Genomic DNA, 20,219 nt, shown 5'->3' with positions numbered 1-20,219 from the left:
AAGACACACGGAAACAAAAACGGATCACGGAACAACGGAACCCCATTTTGCGGAACGGAACACAGTAACGGTTGTGTGCATGAGGCCTTAGGCTACTTTCACACTTGCGTTCGGGGTTCCGCTTGTGAGCTCCGTTTGAAGGCTCTCACAAGCGCCCCCGAACGGATCCGTACTGCCCCAATGCATTCTGAGTGGATGCGGATCCGCTCAGAATGCATCAGTTTGGCACCGTTTGGCCTCCGTTCCGCTCAGCAGGCGGACACCCGAACGCAGCTTGCAGCGTTTTTGTGTCCGCCTGGCCGTGCGGAGGCAAACGGATCCGTCCAGACTTACAATGCAAGTCAATGGGGACGGATCCGTTTGACGTTGACACAATATGGTGCAATTTCAAACGGATCCGTCCCCCATTGACTTTCAATGTAAAGTCAGGAGTCCCCTATTAATATACCATCAGATCGGAGTTTTCTCCAATCCGATGGTATATTTTAACTTGAAGCGTCCCCATCACCATGGGAACGCCTCTATGTTAGAATATACCATCGGATTTGAGTTAGATCGTGAAACTCAGATCCGACAGTATATTCTAACATAGAGGCGTTCCCATGGTGATGGGGACGCTTCAAGTTAGAATACACTGAGAACTGTGTACATGACTGCCCCCTGCTGCCTGGCAGACTCCCCCTCCCCCCCCCCTGTATTTAACTCATTGGTGGCCAGTGCGGCCCCCCCTCCCTCACTCCCCAGTATTAAATGTGACCAGTGCGGCCCCCCTCCCTCTATATTCATTGGTGGCCCGTGCGGTTACCCCCCTCCCTCCCTCCCATGTGACCAGTGCGGCCCCCCTCCCTCTATATTCATTGGTGGCCAGTGCGGCCCCCCTCCCTCCCTCCCATGTGTCCAGTGCAGCCCCCCTCCCTCTATATTCATTGGTGGCCAGTGCGGATTCCCAGTATTAAATGTGACCAGTGCGACCTCCCTTCTCCCCCCCCCCTAATTAAAATAACCCCCCCCCCCCCCCAGTTTAATCGCTGGGGCTCCGATCGGTTACCATGGCAGCCAAGACGCTATTGCAGTCTTGGCTGCCATGGTTACTTATCAATAAATAGAAGCATTATACTTACCTGCGAGCTGCGATGTCTGTGACCGGCCGGGCGCTCCTCCTACTGGTAAGTGACAGGTCTGTGCTATAAGCAAAGCAGTCCTGTCCCTGACTCCTCTCACGTACAGGACACATCTCAGGTTAATTTGCATATGTTCCAAATCGGGGGGTTTTTACACAATAAAAGCACACAGAGCTATGGGACTGGGTATTGCAGATGTGCTAGCGGCCATCTAGCAACGCATGTCCTCAGCTCTATGCACAAAATCCCGGTGACAGGTTCCCTTTAATGTGAATATATTCTAAATAGTACAGAGACACAGCGCACATATACCGCTAACCCTGACACTCATATCTAGCCAGTGCAGCGATTTAAACCCATATCTACGGATATATGTAACATCAAAAAATAGACATATGGGATTAGCTGCAGTCAAGCCGCTGCTATTTATACGTGGACAATAATATCCATTGAACAAGACGCCTTCAAAAAACACAGTTCAAAAAACACAGTCATAAATAACTTATTACTAGGGCCCAGCGACGCGCACCTTCTTTGCAGCATCGCCGGCACCCTTCCCGGGATGAGGAGCAAGGATGCGAGCTGCGTCCTTGTTCCCATGACAACGGTGGGGCGGGGAGGACCCGGCCGCACACATTTCCTCAGTGTGGCCAGCGTCCAGGGGCGTAACTAGAAGTGACTGGGCCCCACAGCAAATATTTGTAAGGGCCCCCCCCCCCCAAGCGCGCTTCGCACCTTCCTCCTCCTGTGTAAACCCCACTCCTTTGGCACAGTGTAGCGGTATACTGTATATTGTGGGGCACAGTGTAGAGGTATACTGTATATTGTGTGGCACAGTGTAGAGGTATACTGTATATTGTGCGGCACAGTGTAGAGGTATACTGTATATTGTGTGGCACAGTGTAGCGGTATACTGTATATTGTGTGGCACAGTGTAGAGGTATACTGCATATTGTGTGGCACAGTGTAGAGGTATACTGTATATTGTGTGGCACAGTGTAGAGGTATACTGTACATTGTATGGCACAGTGTAGAGGTATACTGTATATTGTGGGGCACAGTGTAGAGGTATACTGTATATTGTGGGGCACAGTGTAGAGGTATACTGTATATTGTGTGGCACAGTGTAGAGGTATACTGTATATTGTGTGGCACAGTGTAGAGGTATACTGCATATTGTGGGGCACAGTGTAGAGGTATACTGCATATTGTGTGGCACAGTGTAGAGGTATACTGTATATTGTGTGGCACAGTGTAGCGGTATACTGTATATTGTGGGGCACAGTGTAGGCTATATGTGTAAAACAAACATATTTCACATGAAAACTTACAGTTACTTGGTTTGGCCCTTGGGGATCTCGGACACCACTTCCACACTTTGGCCGGGGGCTCGGTGGAGCTGATGTTGTGCTTTATCCTAATGAGAAAGATTTCATAATAAGGATTTGGAGAAGGGGCAGTGGGGTCGCAGAGCAGGGAGAGACTGGTGCTGCTACTAGGGGGTCATACCATGGGGGAGTAATAAAGCCCACCATAATGCCCCCCCCCAGTAGTAATAATTCTCCTTAGGCCTCCTGCACACGACCGTTGTGTGCACCCGTGGCCGTTGTGCCGTTTTCCGTTTTTTTTCGCGGACCCATTGACTTTCAATGGGTCCGTGGAAAAATCGGAAAATGCACCGTTTTGCAGCCGCATCCGTGATCCGTGTTTCCTGGCCGTGAAAAAAATATGACCTGTCCTATTTTTTTCACGGCCAACGGTTCACGGACCCATTCAAGTCAATGGGTCCGTGAAAGAACACGGATGCACACAAGATTGGCATCCGTGTCCGTGATCCGTGGCCGTAGGTTAGTTTTTATACAGACGGATCCGAAGATCCGTCTGTATAAAAGCTTTTTCAAAGCTGAGTTTTCACTTCGTGAAAACTCAGAACCGACAGTATATTCTAACACAGAAGCGTTCCCATGGTGATGGGGACGCTTCTAGTTAGAATACACTACAAACTGTGTACAAGACTGCCCCCTGCTGCCTGGCAGCACCCGATCTCTTACAGGGTGCTGTGATCAGCACAATTAACCCCTTCAGGTGCGGCACCTGAAGGGGTTAATTGTGCTGATCACGGCCCCCTGTAAGAGATCAGGGCTGCCAGGCAGCAGGGGGCAGACCCCCCCCCCTCCCCAGTTTGAATATCATTGGTGGCCAGTGCGGCCCCCCCCCCTCTATTGTAATAATAGGTTGGTGGCCAGTGCGGCCCCCCCCCCCTCTATTGTAATAATAGGTTGGTGGCCAGTGCGGCCCCCCCCTCCCTCTATTGTAATAATTCGTTGGTGGCACAGTGTGCGCCCCCCCCCTCCCTCCTCTATTGTAATAATTCGTTGGTGGCACAGTGTGCGCCCCCCATCGGCCCCCCCTCCCTCTATAGCATTAACAACATTGGTGGCCAGTGTGCGGCCTCCCATCTCCCCCCCCCCCCTTCCCCATCATTGGTGGCAGCGGAGTTCCGATCGGAGTCCCAGTTTAATCGCTGGGGCTCCGATCGGTAACCATGGCAACCAGGACGCTACTACAGTCCTGGTTGCCATGGTTACTTAGCAATAGTACAATAGTAGAAGATTCATACTTACCGGCTGCTGCGATGTTCGTGTCCGGCCGGGAGCTCCACCTACTGGTAAGTGTCATTGCTAAATGAACTGTCACTTACCAGTAGGAGGAGCTCCCGGCCGGAAGCAGACATCGCAGCTCCCAGGTAAGTATGAATCTTTTACTATTGTACTATTGCTAGTAACCCGCTGCCACCAATGATCGGGGGGGGAGGGGTAGATGGGAGGCCGCACACTGGCCACCAATGTTGTTAATGCTATAGATGGAGGGGGGGCCAATGGGGGGCGCACACTGTGCCACCAACGATTACAATAGAGGGAGGAAGGGGGGGGGGCGGAGGGGCGCACTGGCCACCAATGATATTCAAACTGGGGAGGGGGGAGGGGGGGGGGTCTGCCCCCTGCTGCCTGGCAGCCCTGATCTCTTACAGGGGGATATGATAGCACAATTGACCCCTTCAGGTGCGGCACCTGAAGGGTTAATTGTGCTGATCACAGCCCCCTGTAAGAGATCGGATGCTGCTAGGCAGCAGGGGGCAGTCATGTACACAGTTTGTAGTATATTCTAACTAGAAGCGTCCCCATCACCATGGGAACGCCTCTGTGTTAGAATATACTGTCGGAAATGAGGTTTCACGATCTAACTCATATCCGACAGTATATTCTAACATAGAGGCGTTCCCATGGTGATGGGGACGCTTCAAGTTAAAATATACCATCGGATTGGAGAAAACTCCGATCCGATGGTATAAAAGGGACTCCAGACTTTACATTGAAAGTCAATGGGGACGGATCCGTTTGAAATGGCACCATATTGTGTCAACGTCAAACGGATCCGTCCCCATTGACTTGCATTGTAATTCAGGACGGATCCGTTTGGCTCCGCACGGCCAGGCGGACACCAAAACGACTTTTTTTTCATGTCCGTGGATCCTCCAAAAATCAAGGAAGACCCACGGACGAAAAAACGGTCACGGATCACGGAAAAACTGGACCCGTTTTTGCGGACCGCAAAAAAATACGTTCGTGTGCAGGAGGCCTTATAATGTGACAAAATACCCCTTTGTAATGCCCCCAGTTGAGCTAATGTCCCCAAAGTGCCCCCATAATGTCCCAGTATAAAATACCCCTATATAGTTCCCCCAGTAAATGCCCCTTAGTGCTCCTCTCCCCCCTTCCTGCTAGTGCCCCCCATAATGTACCAGTATAAAATGCCCCATATATAGTGCCCCAGTAGATGCCCCTCAGTGTCCGGCCTCTGATAGGCTGCCGGCCTAGTGTCCCCCATAATGCCCCCCCATCATGTGCCAGTATCAAGTGCCTCTCTCCTCCCCCCCCCCCACATGTCCCAGTATCATAGTGCCATCTCCCCCCCCCCCACAAAAAAAGTGCCAGTATCAAGTGCCTCTCCCCCCCCATGTGCCAGTATCAGGTGCCAACCCCCCCTTCCCCCCAGGTGCCAACCCCTCTCCCCCCCATGTGCCAGTATCAGATGCCTCTCTCCCCCCCCCCCATGTGCCAGTATCAGGTGCCTCCCCCTATGTGCCAGCATTAGGTGCATCCCCCCATGTGCCAGTATCAGGTGCCTCTCTCCCCCCCAGGTGCCAGTATCAGGTGCCTCCCCCCATGTGCCAACCCCTCGCTTACCTACCCCCTCAAGACATAACTGTTTTTTATATTTTTTATATTTCATTATTATATTTTTTATGTGTGAGCTCCGCATGATTTAAACCTGGGTTAACAATTTTAATTTATAATAATTTATAATAATTTATAATAATTTGAATTAATAAAATATAGGTGATTTGAGAGCCAGTCTCATTAACAGATTAAAAGGGAAAAAAAGAAAGTCTTTAAAATGAACGAGTGTCCAAAGTGTCACCTTGCTCCTGGTACCAATGTGTATGGTCATACCCCAAGGTAAGGATGATCAAGTTCCCCAATTATGGCATGGGCACCCCAGAACCACTCTGCCCTGAGGGTTCCTAACCTAGAGGCCTGGGATCTGAGCTATGGCCATATCTATAAAGCTGATATATTATGCCAGACAAGTAATGGCAGGATGTGGTTAGCCCGGTGACCTCAATCATATATCCACACAGGGACCGTTCCTACAGATTTACCAGGATTTGGTGTAAGGGGCGACTGTCTCTCCTCCAGCTCCCTGCGTCATTCAGAGCTTGTCCCGGATAAGTGATCCCCTCAGCTCTTGTTACCTTCACACCTCCTATCAGACAGGTTTTCTGTTTTATGACTTGGCCTCAGGTAGACGATCTTATTTTACCTGTTGATGTTTTTGTACCTGAGAACACCTCATGTTTTTAGTCTCGTCTGATTTATTTTTGTGCAAAATTTTCCTTGCTTAAAGGGATTGTCCAGTCTACAGATTTCGATGACCTATCCCCAGGGTAGGTCATCAATATGAGATTGGTGGGGGTCCGACACCCGGGACCCACCTGCTAATCAGCTGTTTCAGCAGACAGCACTGTGTAGTGGATGCGCGGGGTAATGCACCTCAGCATATCGCTAGGGTTTGTCATCTCCAGAATGGGACCCCTGACAGTGAGCGAAGACTTCATACCATTACTTCATACCCACGAGGTGCCAGCAATGGTGGTCTCGGCAGGTGTTTTAACAAGAATTTGACAATTTGAGAATAAATAGGCTTAAAAAGGCTAAGCGATAAAAATATTTTCTAAGTGTGATTAACCCCTTAATGACTGGGCCATTTTGCACCTTTGTGACCAGGCTTATTTTTGAAACTCTGACATGTATCACTTTATGTGGTAATAACTTTGGAACACTTTTACTTATCCAAGCCATTCTGAGATTGTTTTCTCATGACATATTGTACCTCATGACAGTCATAAATTTGAGTCAATATATTTTACCTTTATTTATGGAAAAAAATCCAAAATTTTACCCAAAATTTAGAAAAATTCGCAATATTCAAAATTTCTATTTCTCTGCTTTTAAAACAGAAAGTGATACCTTATAAAATATTTATTACTTAACATTCCCCATATGTCTACTTTATGTTAGCATCATTTTGTAAATGTTATTTTATTTTTTTGGGACGTTAGAAAGCTTAGAATTTTAGAATCAATTCTTAACATTTTTAAGAAAATTTCCAAAATCCACAAGAATTAAAGGAAAATGTAGATGAAATTTCTAAATTTCACTTTTTTGGCAGATTTTCCATTTTAATACATTTTTTTCTTTAACACATCGAGGGTTAACAGCCAAACAAAACTGAATATTTATTAACCTGATTCTGCAGTTTACAGAAACACCCCACATGTGGTCGAAAACTGATGTAGGGGCACACGGCAGGGCGCAGAAGGAATAGAACGCCATGTGGTTTTTGGAAGGCAGATTTTGCGGGACTAGTTTTTAGACACCATGTCCAATTTGAAGCCCCCCTGATGCACCTTACAGTAGAAACTCCCAAAAGTGACCATTTTGGGATAAGGTGACAGTTTTATTGATATAATTTTGGGGTACATATGATTTTTAATCGCTCTATATTATTTTTTTTGTGAGGCAAGGTAACCAAATAATGGATTTGGTTTTGGCACTGTTTTTATTTTTTGTTTTTTACAACATTCATCTGACAGGGTAGATCATGTGCTATTTTTATAGAGCAGGTTGTTACGGACGCAATGATATCAAATATGTCTACTTTCTTTGTTTGTTTGTTTCAGTTTTACATAATAAAGAATTTTTGAAACAAATTTGGTTTTTGTGTCTCCATTTTCTGAACGCCATATTTTTTTTATTTTTCTGCCGATCGTCTTCTGCAGGGGCTCGTTTTTTGCAGGATGAGTTTTTATTGGTACATTTTTTGATCATTCATTGGTACACTTTTTGGGGAAAGGTGACCAAAAAACTGGTAACTTTGGCACAGTTTTTATTTATTTATTTTTATGGTGTTCATCTGAGGGGTTAGGTCAAGTGATATTTTTATAGAGACGATCATAACGGACGTGGCAATACCTAATATGTATATTATTTATTTAAGTTTTACACAATAACAGCATTTTTTAAACAAAGAATGCCAAAGAATGAGAGCCATAGCTTTTTTATTTTTTGGCCGATTGTCTTAGGTAGGGGCTTATTTTTTGCGTGATGAGGTGACGGTTTGATTGGTACTATTTTGGGGGCATATGCCTTTTTGATCGCTTGGTTTTGCACTTTTTGTGATGGTAGGTGACAAAAATTTAATTTTTGGCACTGTTTTTATTTTTATTTTTTTACTGTGTGCACCTGGAGGGGTTAGGTCATGTGGTATTTTTATAGAGCAGGTCGTTATGGATGCGGCGATACCAAACATGTTTAGGGTATTTTATTTTCTTCATTTTTACCCAATTATAAATGTGCGTATATGCGAAATAAAATGTTTTTAACTTTTTTTTTTTTACCCTTTTTTTTTTTTACACTTTTTTGACTCCGACCCACTTGGTTCTTGAAGATCTAGTCGGTCAGATGGCTCTACAATACACTGCAGTACATGGTATAGTGTATTTTCATTCACAGTAAGCCTGATCAGGCTCCTACCTTTAACAGGAGCCTGATCAGGCTTAGGCTACTTTCAAACTAGTTTGCCATGCTGTTGCCGGAATTCCGAACTGCCCCCATTACAGTCAACAGGGCAAGAGCGGTAGTCCGGGGGCACGCGTGCACTAGCAGCAGCATGGATCCGACAGGCTGTTCACCCGCCGGAACAGCCTGCTGGAGTTCCTTGCCGCTAGTGTGAAACTAGTCTTAGATATACTACGGCAAGCCGGATGCCTGTGAAAGCATCCGATTTCCATGGTAACCATCAGGACGCTGCCACAGCAGAGCAGCGGCCTGATGGGAGGGGGAAAGGGGGGGGTGATCATCACAGCAGCGCAGCCTCGATCTCCTCAACACTCGCCGAGGAGATTGGAGCTGTCCTGCTGAATGCTGAGATTGGTCAGTCAAATCTGACTGACCAATCGCAGCGATTCAAAGGCAGGGACCACTCTGATTGGTCCCTGCCGGGTGCCCGGACAGCTCTGCTGTCCGTGACACCCATTTACATGCCGGTGTCACTGCAAGTGTACTTGTGGTGACACTTTGATCTCATGACGTACTGTGTATGTCAAGATGCGGTAACGAACACCACATCATGACATACACAGTACGACATTGGTCATTAAGGGGTTAAATATAAGGTAAAACAGACAAATCACATACAGAATAATTGATAATCAATCACCTGGCCTACACAGTACAATGGTGGGAAGTTCCTGTCGCCATGCTACCCACATAGCACATAGCCAATGGCCCAAGGTGATACAATAGAGAGAGATAGTGACCTACAACTTCCTTCCTGGATTATGTTCTCAGTGGAGCACCCTCTCTATGATATCCCTAAAACGAAACAGGCACCTAGCTTTCCTGGAAACGCATAGAATTGATGATGATCGCTTAGCCTGCTTAAGCCTATTTATTCTCCAATCATTGAATTCACATGAAAACAACAGGTTAAACCAAAGTGGTGTGTAATATGTGACACTCTGCGCCTGTGAAGCCATATAGCCCTATCAAATGTATTAATTTAAAGAGGTTCTCCGCCTACACAGTATGGTTACTACAGCAGTACATGGAGGAAGATCCAGTGTAAGCCCTGCCAAACCTCCTGCCTCAGCTCTGAGCTAATTCTTCAAGAAGATGATGGCCTGAAGGATCTGGGACAGACTGGTCGCTAGGGAGAGTTCACATCACCATTTCATTTTCTATTCTTCTCATCCTTTCTTCACTTGCTTGTGTGAAAGGGGCCTGAAGGGGAATTTTATAGGGCATCTGTCAGCAGTTTTGTACCTATGACACCGGCTGACCTGTTAAATGTGTACTTGGCAGCTGAAGACATCTGTGTTGGTCCCATGTTCCTATGTGCCCGCATTGCTGAGAAAAATTATGTTTAATATTAGCAAATGATCCTCTAGGAGCAACGGGGGCGTTGCCATTACAACTAGAGGCTCTGCTCTCTCTCCAACAGCCACGCCCTCTACACTTTGATTGACAGCACCAGGTGTGATGACGCTTTCACTGCCTGACCCTGTCAATCAAAGTTCAGAGGGCCCGGCAGATGCAGTGAGAGAAGACCCTCTAGGTGTAATGGTAACGCCCCCGTTGCTCCTAGAGGCTCATTTGCATATAATAAAACATCATTGTTCTCAGCAATGTGGACATATATGAACATGGGACCAACACTGATGCCTTCAGCTGCCAAGCGCTCATGTAACAGGTCAGCCGGTGTCATGGGTACAAAACTGCTGACAGATGGACTTTATGTAAACTTCTCTTTATGAAAATCTGATTACTAGTGCAGCCTAAGAGGAGAACTCCTGGTGTAACGGCCACTTCTCCCCCTCAATCCAGCTGTGAACTGATTGGCTGACAGTCTGGTTGCTAGGGTAACAAACAATCTCACTCTTCTCCTTGAGGTTGTCAGGCAGCTTATTCCAGTCAGTCTCAGGTGAGTCCGATATGGGAGAAGGTCCTGTTGTTTATATAGCGCCAACATATTCCGCAGCGCTGTACAGAGATTGCCACACACAGGTGGCCTTCTTCACCTTTCTCCATCTCTTTCTGCTGTATTAATCAGATTTTTTGTAAAGAAATGGGGGCAAAATCATTATGTGGTAGATGGAAGGACCCCGGAGCATGGTGTAAAGTAGGTGACAGAAGATCCTGTCACATGTCATAGCTGCCAGGGTTAAGGTACCAGAGCCCTGATGGCATCGTCCTTGTCACGTGACTGACATCCGGCTCCTACTGGCAGAATTGTCACACATCAGCTGATATTTACTGGATCATCGAGGATCAGAGGCAGCTACAGTTAAACCATCGAGGCTTTTGTAATCGGGGTCCATTCAGGTCATAGAAATAGTCACAACAGCACAGAGTATTTCAGGAATGTGCTTATTTTTTTGTGGGGCGGGGGCCGTGATGTTAGCGAGGACAGGGCTACAAGTGACGGGCCAGGGTCATTATCTTCCTGATACCTGGCCCCATATGTGACACATCTAGACCCGCACACCTCCCAACCTAAGGGCTCATGCACACGACCGTATGTATTTTGCGGTCCGCAAAATCCGAATCCACAAAAAATACGGATGACGTCCGCGTGCTTCCCGTATTTTCAGGAACGGAACAGCTGGCCCCTAACAGAACAGTCCTATCCTTGTCCATAATGCAGACAATTATAGGCCTTTTTTTTTTTTTTACGGAACGGACATACGGAAACGGAATGCACACAGAGTACCTCCTTTTTCTTTTTGCAGACCCATGGACATGAATGGTTCCGCATATGGGCTGCAAAAAAACGGAATGGACACAGAATAAAAATGCGTTCGTGTGCATGAGCTCTCAGTGACAGGAGGGTGTCCTGTGATGGGGAATATGAAGATCCCCTGCAAAATTCAACATCTCCTGCTGCCGCCTCCCGCAGTCATTACAGAGGATGACATCATCTTCAGACCTGCTGGTGGCGGTGGAGTTTCCCTTTTGGGCTCATTAACACGAACGTATTTTGCGTTCTGTATACGGGCTGTTTTCTGCGTTCTGCATACGGTCCGTATATGGAAGCACTCATTTCAATGGGTCCGCAAAAGATGCGGACAGCATTCTGTGTGCTGTCCGCATCCGTCGCTCCGTTCCGTGGCCCCGCAAAAATTGGCCTATTCTTACCCAGCGGGCGGTGATCGGAACAAGGTGCCTGCTCAAATCATTGCGGTTTGCGGCTTTTACATGTTGCGGCGGCGGTGCCATTGGGTCCCCATGCGGCTGTAGAGGGGACCCGATGGCATGGAAGGCAGCGCGATGTCTAAGGAAGGCATTGCGCTGCCTTCCGGTGACGAGCCTGTGAGATCCAGCCCCCTGGATCTCACAGGCCGGAAGCTGTATGAGTATTGGAATGCATTGTAAAAGGGATTAGACCCCCAAAAGATGAAGTCCCAAAGTGGGACAAAAAATAAAGTGAAAAAAAAAGTTGAAAAAATAAAGTCCCTGCCCCCCCCCCCCCAAAAAAAACTAAAACGTCATTTTCCCCAAATAAAGTAAAAAAAAATTGGTAAAAAATAGGGGGGGGGGAAAAGTTGACATATTATGTAACTCCGCGTCCGTATCGACCGGCTCTATAAACATCACATGACCTAACCCCTCAGATGAACACCGTAAAAAATAAAAAATAAAAACTGTGCTAAATAAACAATTTTTTGGTCACCTTACATCACAAAAAGTACAACAGCAAGCGATCAAAAAGGCATATGCCCACCAAAATAGTACCAATCTAACCGTCACCTCATCCCGCTAAAAATGAGCCCCTACCTGAGATGATCGCCAAAAAAATGAAAAAACTATGGCTTTCAGAATATGGAGACACTAAAACATAATTTTTTTTGTTTTAAAAAAGCTGTTATTGTGTAAAAGTTACATAAATAAAAACAAGTATACATATTAGGTATCACCGCGTCCGTATTGACCGGCTCTATAAAAATATCACATGACTTAACCCCTCAGATAAACACTGTAAAAAATAACAAATAAAAACTGTGCTAAATAAACCATTTTTTTGTCACCTTACATCTCAAAAAGTGTAATAGCAAGCAATCAGAAAGTCATATGCACCCCAAAATAGTGCCAATCAAACCGTCATCTCATCCCGCAAAAATCATTCCCTACCCAAGATAATAGCCCAAAAACTGAAAAAACTATGGCTCTCAAACTATGGAAAAATGAAATCATTGTGTAAAACTTACATAAATAAAAAAAGTATACATATTAGGTATCGCCGCATCCGTGACAACCTGGTCTATAAAAATACCATATGATATAGCCTGTCAGATGAATGTTGTAAATAACAAAAAAATAAAAACTGTGCCAAAACAGCTATTTCTTGTTGCCTTGCCTCACAAAAAGTGTAATATAGAGCAACCAAAAATCATATGTACCCTAAACTAGTACCAACAAAACTGCCACCCTATCCCGTAGTTTCTAAAATGGGGTCACTTTTTTGGAGTTTCTACTCTAGGGGTGCATCAGGGAGGCTTCAAATGGGACATGGTGTCAAAAAACCAGTCCAGCAAAATCTGCCTTCCAAAAACCGTATGGCATTCCTTTCCTTCTGTGCCCTGCCGTGTGCCCGTACAGCTGTTTACGATCACATATGGGGTGTTTCTGTAAACTACAGAATCACGGCCATAAATATTGAGTTTTGTTTGGCTGTTAACCCTTGATTTGTAACTGGGAAAAAAATTATTAAAATGGAAAATCTGCTTAAAAAGTGAAATTTTTAAATTGTATCTCTATTTTCCATTAATTCTTGTGGAACATCTAAAGGGTTAACAAAGTTTTTGGGTGGTTTCTATTATGTAAGCCTCACAAAGTGACTTCAGACCTGAACTGGTCCTTAAAAATTGGGTTTTTGAAATGAAAATTTCTGAAAAATTTTAAGATTTGCTTCTAAACTTCTAAGGCCTCTTTCACACTTGCGTTGTTGGGATCCGGCATGCACTTCCGTTGCCGGAGGTGCCCGCCGGATCCGGAAAAACGCAAGTGTACTGAAAGCATTTGAAGACGGAACCGTCTACCAAATGCTTTCAGTGTTACTATGGCAGCCAGGACGCTATTAAAGTCCTGGTTGCCATAGTAGGAGCGGGGAGCGGGGGAGCAGTATACTTACCGTCCGTGCGGCTCCCGGGGCGCTCCAGAGTGACGTCAGAGCGCCCCATGCGCATGGATGACGTGATCCATGCGATCAAGTGATCCATGCGCTTGGGGCGCCCTGACGTCACTCTGGAGCGCCCGGGGAGCCGCACGGACGGTAAGTATACTGCTCCCCCGCTCCCCGCTACACTTACCATGGCTGCCAGGACTTTAGCGTCCCGGCAGCCATGGTAACCATTCAGAAAAAGCGAAATGTCGGCTCCGGCAATGCGCCGAAACGACGTTTAGCTTAAGGCCGGATCCGGATCAATGCCTTCCAATGGGAATTAATTCTGGATCCGGCCTTGCGGCAAGTGTTACGGATTTTTGGCCGGAGCAAAAAGCGCAGCATGCTGCGGTATTTTCTCCGGCCAAAAAACGTTCCGTTCCGGAACTGAAGACATCCTGATGCATCCTGAACGGATTTCTCTCCATTCAGAATGCATTAGGATAATCCTGATCAGGATTCTTCCGGCATAGAGCCCGACGACGGAACTCTATGCCGGAAGACAATAACGCAGGTGTGAAAGAGCCCTAAGCCTTGTAACATCCCCAAAAAATAAAATATCATTCCCAAAATGATCCAAACATGAAGTAGACATATGGGGAATGTAAAGTAATAACTATTTTTAGAGGTATTACTATGTATTATAGAAGTAGAGAAATTGAAACTTAAAAATTTGATAATTTTTCCAAATTGTTGGTAAATTTGTTTTTTTTTTATAAATAAAAATGATTTTTTTTTACTCCATTATACCAGTGTCATGAAGTACAATATGTGACGAAAAAACAATCTCAGAATGGCCTGGATAAGTCAAAGCGTTTTAAAGTTATCACCACATAAAGTGACACATGTCAGATTTGCAAAAACCGGCCTGGTCCTTAAAGGTTGTTACTTATAATATAACAAAACAATAACAAACATAGGTGCACTCTGCAGTCTCACTAATTCTCAAACTGATTTTAAAATTGAGAGATTAGTCAACATGTCCTACGGTGTAGAACATGTCTTAAGCCCGGACACCACGACAAGGTTTCTCAAGTAGCCCGGGACCCTACACTCTCCTACCTGAGCCATATGGGCAATACCAGGAGCCAGTGGGCCAATTACAGGAGCATAGGGCCGACTCGCAAACAACTCACCAGTTACCTCCAGCATGTGGCCATGCCTGCAATGGGAGGAGGGAGGAGTCTGTGAGTCCCACTCAAGACTTGCTGATATAGCCCAGGCTTCACAGGTGCACCTAAATGTGACCTGTAGATGGAAAACAGGCACATTTAAATAGGAGTTTATACACCTCCAGGAATCTATATATACAAACTAAGAAGACAGGTTGGCATCAGCAGGAGCTGCTCAAACCCACATGCAGTTGTGCATATATATAGGGGAGCAAATCCTGCACTTGTGGCCCGTTGCTAATGGCAATCCCCAGCAAAATGCATACAATGGAGGATGCCCGCGGCGAACCACAAGTACCACAATAGACATCCTACACAAGGTAACAAGTGCGGATGTGATAATTAATATAACAATATAACAAAACAATAACAAACATAGGTGCACTCTGCAGTCTCACTAATTCTCAAACTGATTTTAAAATTGAGAGATTAGTCAACATGTCCTACGGTGTAGAACATGTCTAAGCCCGGGCACCACGACAAGGTTTCTCAAGTAGCCCGGGACCCTACACTCTCCTACCTGAGCCATATGGGCAATACCAGGAGCCAGTGGGCAAATTACAGGAGCATAGGGCCGACTCGCAAACAACTCACCAGTTACCTCCAGCATGTGGCCATGCTTGCAATGGGAGGGGGGAGGAGTCTGTGAGTCCCACTCAAGACTTGCTGATATAGCCCAGGCTTCACAGGTGCACCTAAATGTGACCTGTAGATGGAAAACAGGCACATTTAAATAGGAGTTTAAACACCTCCAGGAATCTATATATACAAACTAAGAAGACAGGTTGGCATCAGCAGGAGCTGCTCAAACCCACATGCAGGATTTGCTCCCCTATATATATGCACAACTGCATGTGGGTTTGAGCAGCTCCTGCTGATGCCAACCTGTCTTCTTAGTTTGTTACTTATAATGCCTATAATGCGATTTATGCATACATACTGTAATTAATCATTTTCATTCAGCAGATTCTGTTAAAAACTTACTTTTAAAATATGCTAATTACCTTGCTACCAGCAAGTAGGGCGGCTACTTGCTGGTAGCAGCCGCATCCTCCTATCCTAAAGACGCCCCCTCCACATGCTGATTGACAGGGCCAGCGAACGGGATCGTCCTCTGGCTGGCCCTGTTTGCATTCAAAATCTGGCGCCTGCGCCGTACCTGTCTTCAGTCGGCACAGGCGCACTGAGAGGAGGACGTTCGCTCGGCCGCTCCTTCCTTAATGCGCCTGCGCCGGGTGTAGATGTGACTTCATCGGCGGCCGAGCGAGCGTCCGCCTCTCAGTGCGCCTGCGCCGACTGAAGACAGGTACGGCGCAGGCGCCAGATTTTGAATGCAAACAGGGCCAGTAGAGAAAGATCCCATCCGCTGGCCCTGTCAATCAGCATGCGGAGGGGGCGTCTTTAGGATCGGAGGATGCGGCTGCTACCAGCAAGTAGCCGCCCTACTTGCTGGTAGCAAGGTAATTTGCATATTTTAAAAGTAAGTTTTTAACAGAATCTACTGAACGAAAATGATTAATTACAGTATGTATGCATAAATCGCATTATAGGCATTATAAGTAACCAAAAAAAAAAACTGTTTAGTGGGGTGACAGAAGCCCTTTAAGGTGAAAATGAGCCCGGTCCATAAGGAGTTAACTATGGCACAAAGCCCCCGGCTGCCATAGCACTTGAACAGCTCCCGCAGTCTTCTTGTTGGAGGGCCAATTGGTCACCAGGAGCCACCCGCTCTCTTCAAATGACACGATTGACCATGGCATCTGAGGGGTTAAATGTGCATGATCAGAGGTGTTTATGACACTGGCAGCAGGTGTCAGTTCCTGAGCAGGCGCCATTATTAAAGACCCGACATCGGGCATACATGTGCGGCGTGTTCTCATTGAGGAAGGATCTGTAATATATGTTGATCCGAAACATGTTGATATGAGCCTGATGTTTGGTTTTTAAGCACGTTTCCTAATAAAACACGCACTGCGAGGTGAAGCTGGACAATATTTTTTTGCTACTTCTCATCCTTGGTTCCGGTTCTGTGTCCGTGCTCCTCGGTGGTGTATGGTGAGGTGAGCTCCAACTTGGTGTTTTTACATTGACAGTGGTAGACAGTAAAATAGTGAGGACTTGTATAAAAGTATAAGTGAAAGCTGTAGAGGTTTTCTTTTATATTGTGCGGAGAACCTCTTTAATGTGTCCTCCGGCCCCAGGCAAAATGTTACAAAATACAAGGACTTTCTTCCTTTTCCAGACATGCCGATGAAGCCGAATCATCCCGCCCTGCGCACAGCTCAGGGTTTGGCACAATGGGGCGGATTTGCTAATGTAGATGGCATAAACTTAAAGGGGTTATCCGAGAGTAAAAAATGCCCCCCATATGCCCGGGCCCCTCACAATGAATATACTTACCTGGCTCCCCGCCGCTGCTGCTGCTTCTCCCCGTGCGCAGATGAAAGCATCCGGTGTCAGAGGGGGAGCAGCCAATGTCAGGAACGGAATGAAAACGGATCCGTCCCATTTCCGTTATGCAGGGGAGTCCTCTCCTGCATTACGGAAACGGGACGGATCCGTTATGCAGCCCATAGACTTCTGATATGACTGAATGAATAACGGAATGCCTCTAAAGGCATTCCGTCATAGAATTGCGTTATGGTCCGTGGTAACGGAATCCATAACGCAATTCACCTTTTACCGACAAACGAAGCGTGAATAAATCTCAAAATATGAAATTCGCTCATCTCTACGTGGCACCACTGGAGCGTACGCTGCGGCACAAACCATGCAGGAGGCTGGATAATAGAGAGCGCGGCGCGGCTGAGTCAGGGCGGTTACATAATTACGTTATGTCTCATCTGTTATCGGCAATAAATCTGTCATCTGCAATGTAGGAAAACCTCATCATCTGCACATAACAGACGCCGCCGGGCCACCTCCGCACATACACCTGTATTTACATGAAGCATCCGGTTAAAGCGGGTTCTCTTACTTCACTGAATGGCATTTATCATGTAGAGAAAGTTACTACGAGGCTCTTACTAATGTATTGTGTTTGTCCATATTGCTTCCTTTGCTGGCTGGATTCATGTTTCCATCACATTACACACTGCTCGTATCCAGGGGTTATGACCACCCTGCAATCCATCAGTGGTGGTCGTGCTTGCACACTTTAGGAAAAAGCACCAGCCTGTTTGGTGGCCAGGACCTTGGTGCTTTTTCTGATAGTGTGCAAGCACGACCACCACTGATGGATTGCAGGGTGGTCTGTAACCATGGAAATGAGCAGCATATAATGTGGTGGAAAAATAAATCCAGCCAGCAAAGGAAACAATATGGATAATAACAATACATTAGTAAGTGGCTTTTATTCACTTTCTCTACATGATAAATGCCAGTTGCTGAAGTGAGACGACCCAAGGGCTCATGCACACGGCTGTTACTCTTCTGCGGTCCGCAAATCGCGGATCCCGGCTGTGAGCATGCCGCCTTTTTCCCCCTCATCTACAGAAAAGTCTTATTCTTGTCCGCAAAACAGACAAGAAAAGGTCATGTTCTACCTTTATTAGCTGGACGGCGGAGCAGATATGCGGATGCGGACAGCACATGGTGCACCGTCTGTATTTTTGCAGCCCCATTAAAATGCGACTAAACATATGGTCGTATGCATGAACCCAGCCCCCCTGACCGTATTTTTGGTCCACATCCGATCCACATTTTTTGCAGATCAGATGCGGACCCGTTCATTTCAATGGGGCTGCAAAAAATGCGGACCGGACACACACCGTAGTCCCGCAAAAGAGATAGAACATGTCCTATTCTGGTCCGTTTTGCGGATAAGAATAGGCATTGTTATAATGGGCCCTCAAGAGAAAAAACGGATGCAACACAGACGTCATCCGTATTTCTTGCGGATCCACGTTTTGCGGTCCTCAGGTGAATTCACCCTAAGCGGATGTCCGGCTGAGATGAACTTCCCCATAGATGACGCTCAGACTGCTGAATGCCACTCCTCTATGATTTACACTGCAGTTCTGCCCCATTATAGCACAGCTATAATCAGTGACCCAAAGAGTCTGATGTAGTCTAATATGATGATTATGTCTCCAAGTTGCTGCTGTTCTTCCTCCATGCTTTACACTGTAGTTCTGCTCCATTATAGCAAAGCTATAATCTAATATGCTGATTATGGGGGTCATTTATTAAGGGACTTGCAACTATTTTGTCCAAAAATAGTCGGACTCCCCCTTTCTTTTTTACCAGCCACGTGAGAATATTTTGTGGTACGGCCGGTTTCCCTTCACGTTCGGTAGTTGGGCTGGACAGGGGTGTGCCAGTGGCCAGGACGCCAGCCTCGGCAAATATGGAAATGGGTATAAATGTTGGCGAAGAAACCACCCCAACCAGGTGCACGGACTGCTATAGATGCGCCCAATTTATGATGAGGCGCACATATCATCATAAATTAGGCAAATCTTACAGCAGCGTAGGGGGGAATCTAAGACCATAGTAAAACGCCAGTCTTAGTAAATGTGCCCCTATGTCTCCAAGGCTCTGCAGTTCTGCCCCTCCTCCATGCTTTGCACTGCAGTTCTGCTCCGTTAGAGCACAGCTATAATACTTGAGCCCCAGTTTAGTTGCCATCTCTGTAGAAGTCTGATATAGTCTAATATGCTGATTATGTCTCCGAGGCTTTGCAGTTCTGCCCCTCCGCCATGCTTTGCACTGCAGGTCTGGCCCATTAGGAGACACTAGGTGGGTGCGCCCAGTCATTCTTGTAAATTGAACAAAAAATTGGCGCATTTAGTTTTAGAATAATCCACTGCGCATAACTCGCCGAGGTGGCGAATAATTCACTCTCCCTTATAGACTCATAGAGCCTGCTGGGTAATTTCTCCAAAAATTTCATTTGGTTTAATCATCCCACGGTATCGAGATGGCGAATGGCGACAGTAATGCCAACGGTTCACCAAATCCGGTCTCACAGCAACTAAAAAATGTCAAAAATGTGCGTGGAGCTGGTGAGGTGCGAGCAGAGCAGGAATCTACTGCAGAGCAGGTCCGATCATACAAGGAATATATATATATTTTCTGTAATTGTTCCAAAAATACCTGCAGCTAAAATATCTGTGAACCCGTAAAATCCTCCAACTACAGACCCCCCAAGTGCCCCTCTTTTTGACCCAAGTCGCTCTTTGCTCCATAAACGTCCCTCTTTTTCTTTTTATTGAGCAGTGCAAAACATTGTACAAGCAAGTTCCTCCACGTTGTCATACATGTGCTCAGTTTAACATTTTGTGTCAACCAGGGAGTATACATCGAGTATAGAAGGTGCAGCTAACAGGTAAAGAATTCCTGGGTGTATTCACAACTGAATGGTGGTAATGTAAAGAATGTGTTGTGGGTAGAACAGGAGGAGGGTTAGGGAGTTGGGTGAAGAGAAGGGGGGGGGGGGGTTGAGGAAAGACGATAGCTGTCCCCGCGTCGCCCCTCCGATGGGCACACTTAATGCACAAATGTAATCAAGTGAATTCTGTTTTTCCGCTTGGTCTAATACATATATTGTGACGGTCTTTAAGTGATATTTGTTATAGAGATG

Source organism: Bufo bufo, chromosome 1 (assembly GCF_905171765.1).
Source record: "Bufo bufo chromosome 1, aBufBuf1.1, whole genome shotgun sequence".
In the NCBI taxonomy this organism is placed as follows: domain Eukaryota; kingdom Metazoa; phylum Chordata; class Amphibia; order Anura; family Bufonidae; genus Bufo; species Bufo bufo.
Note: the sequence above shows the minus strand (reverse complement) of the source record.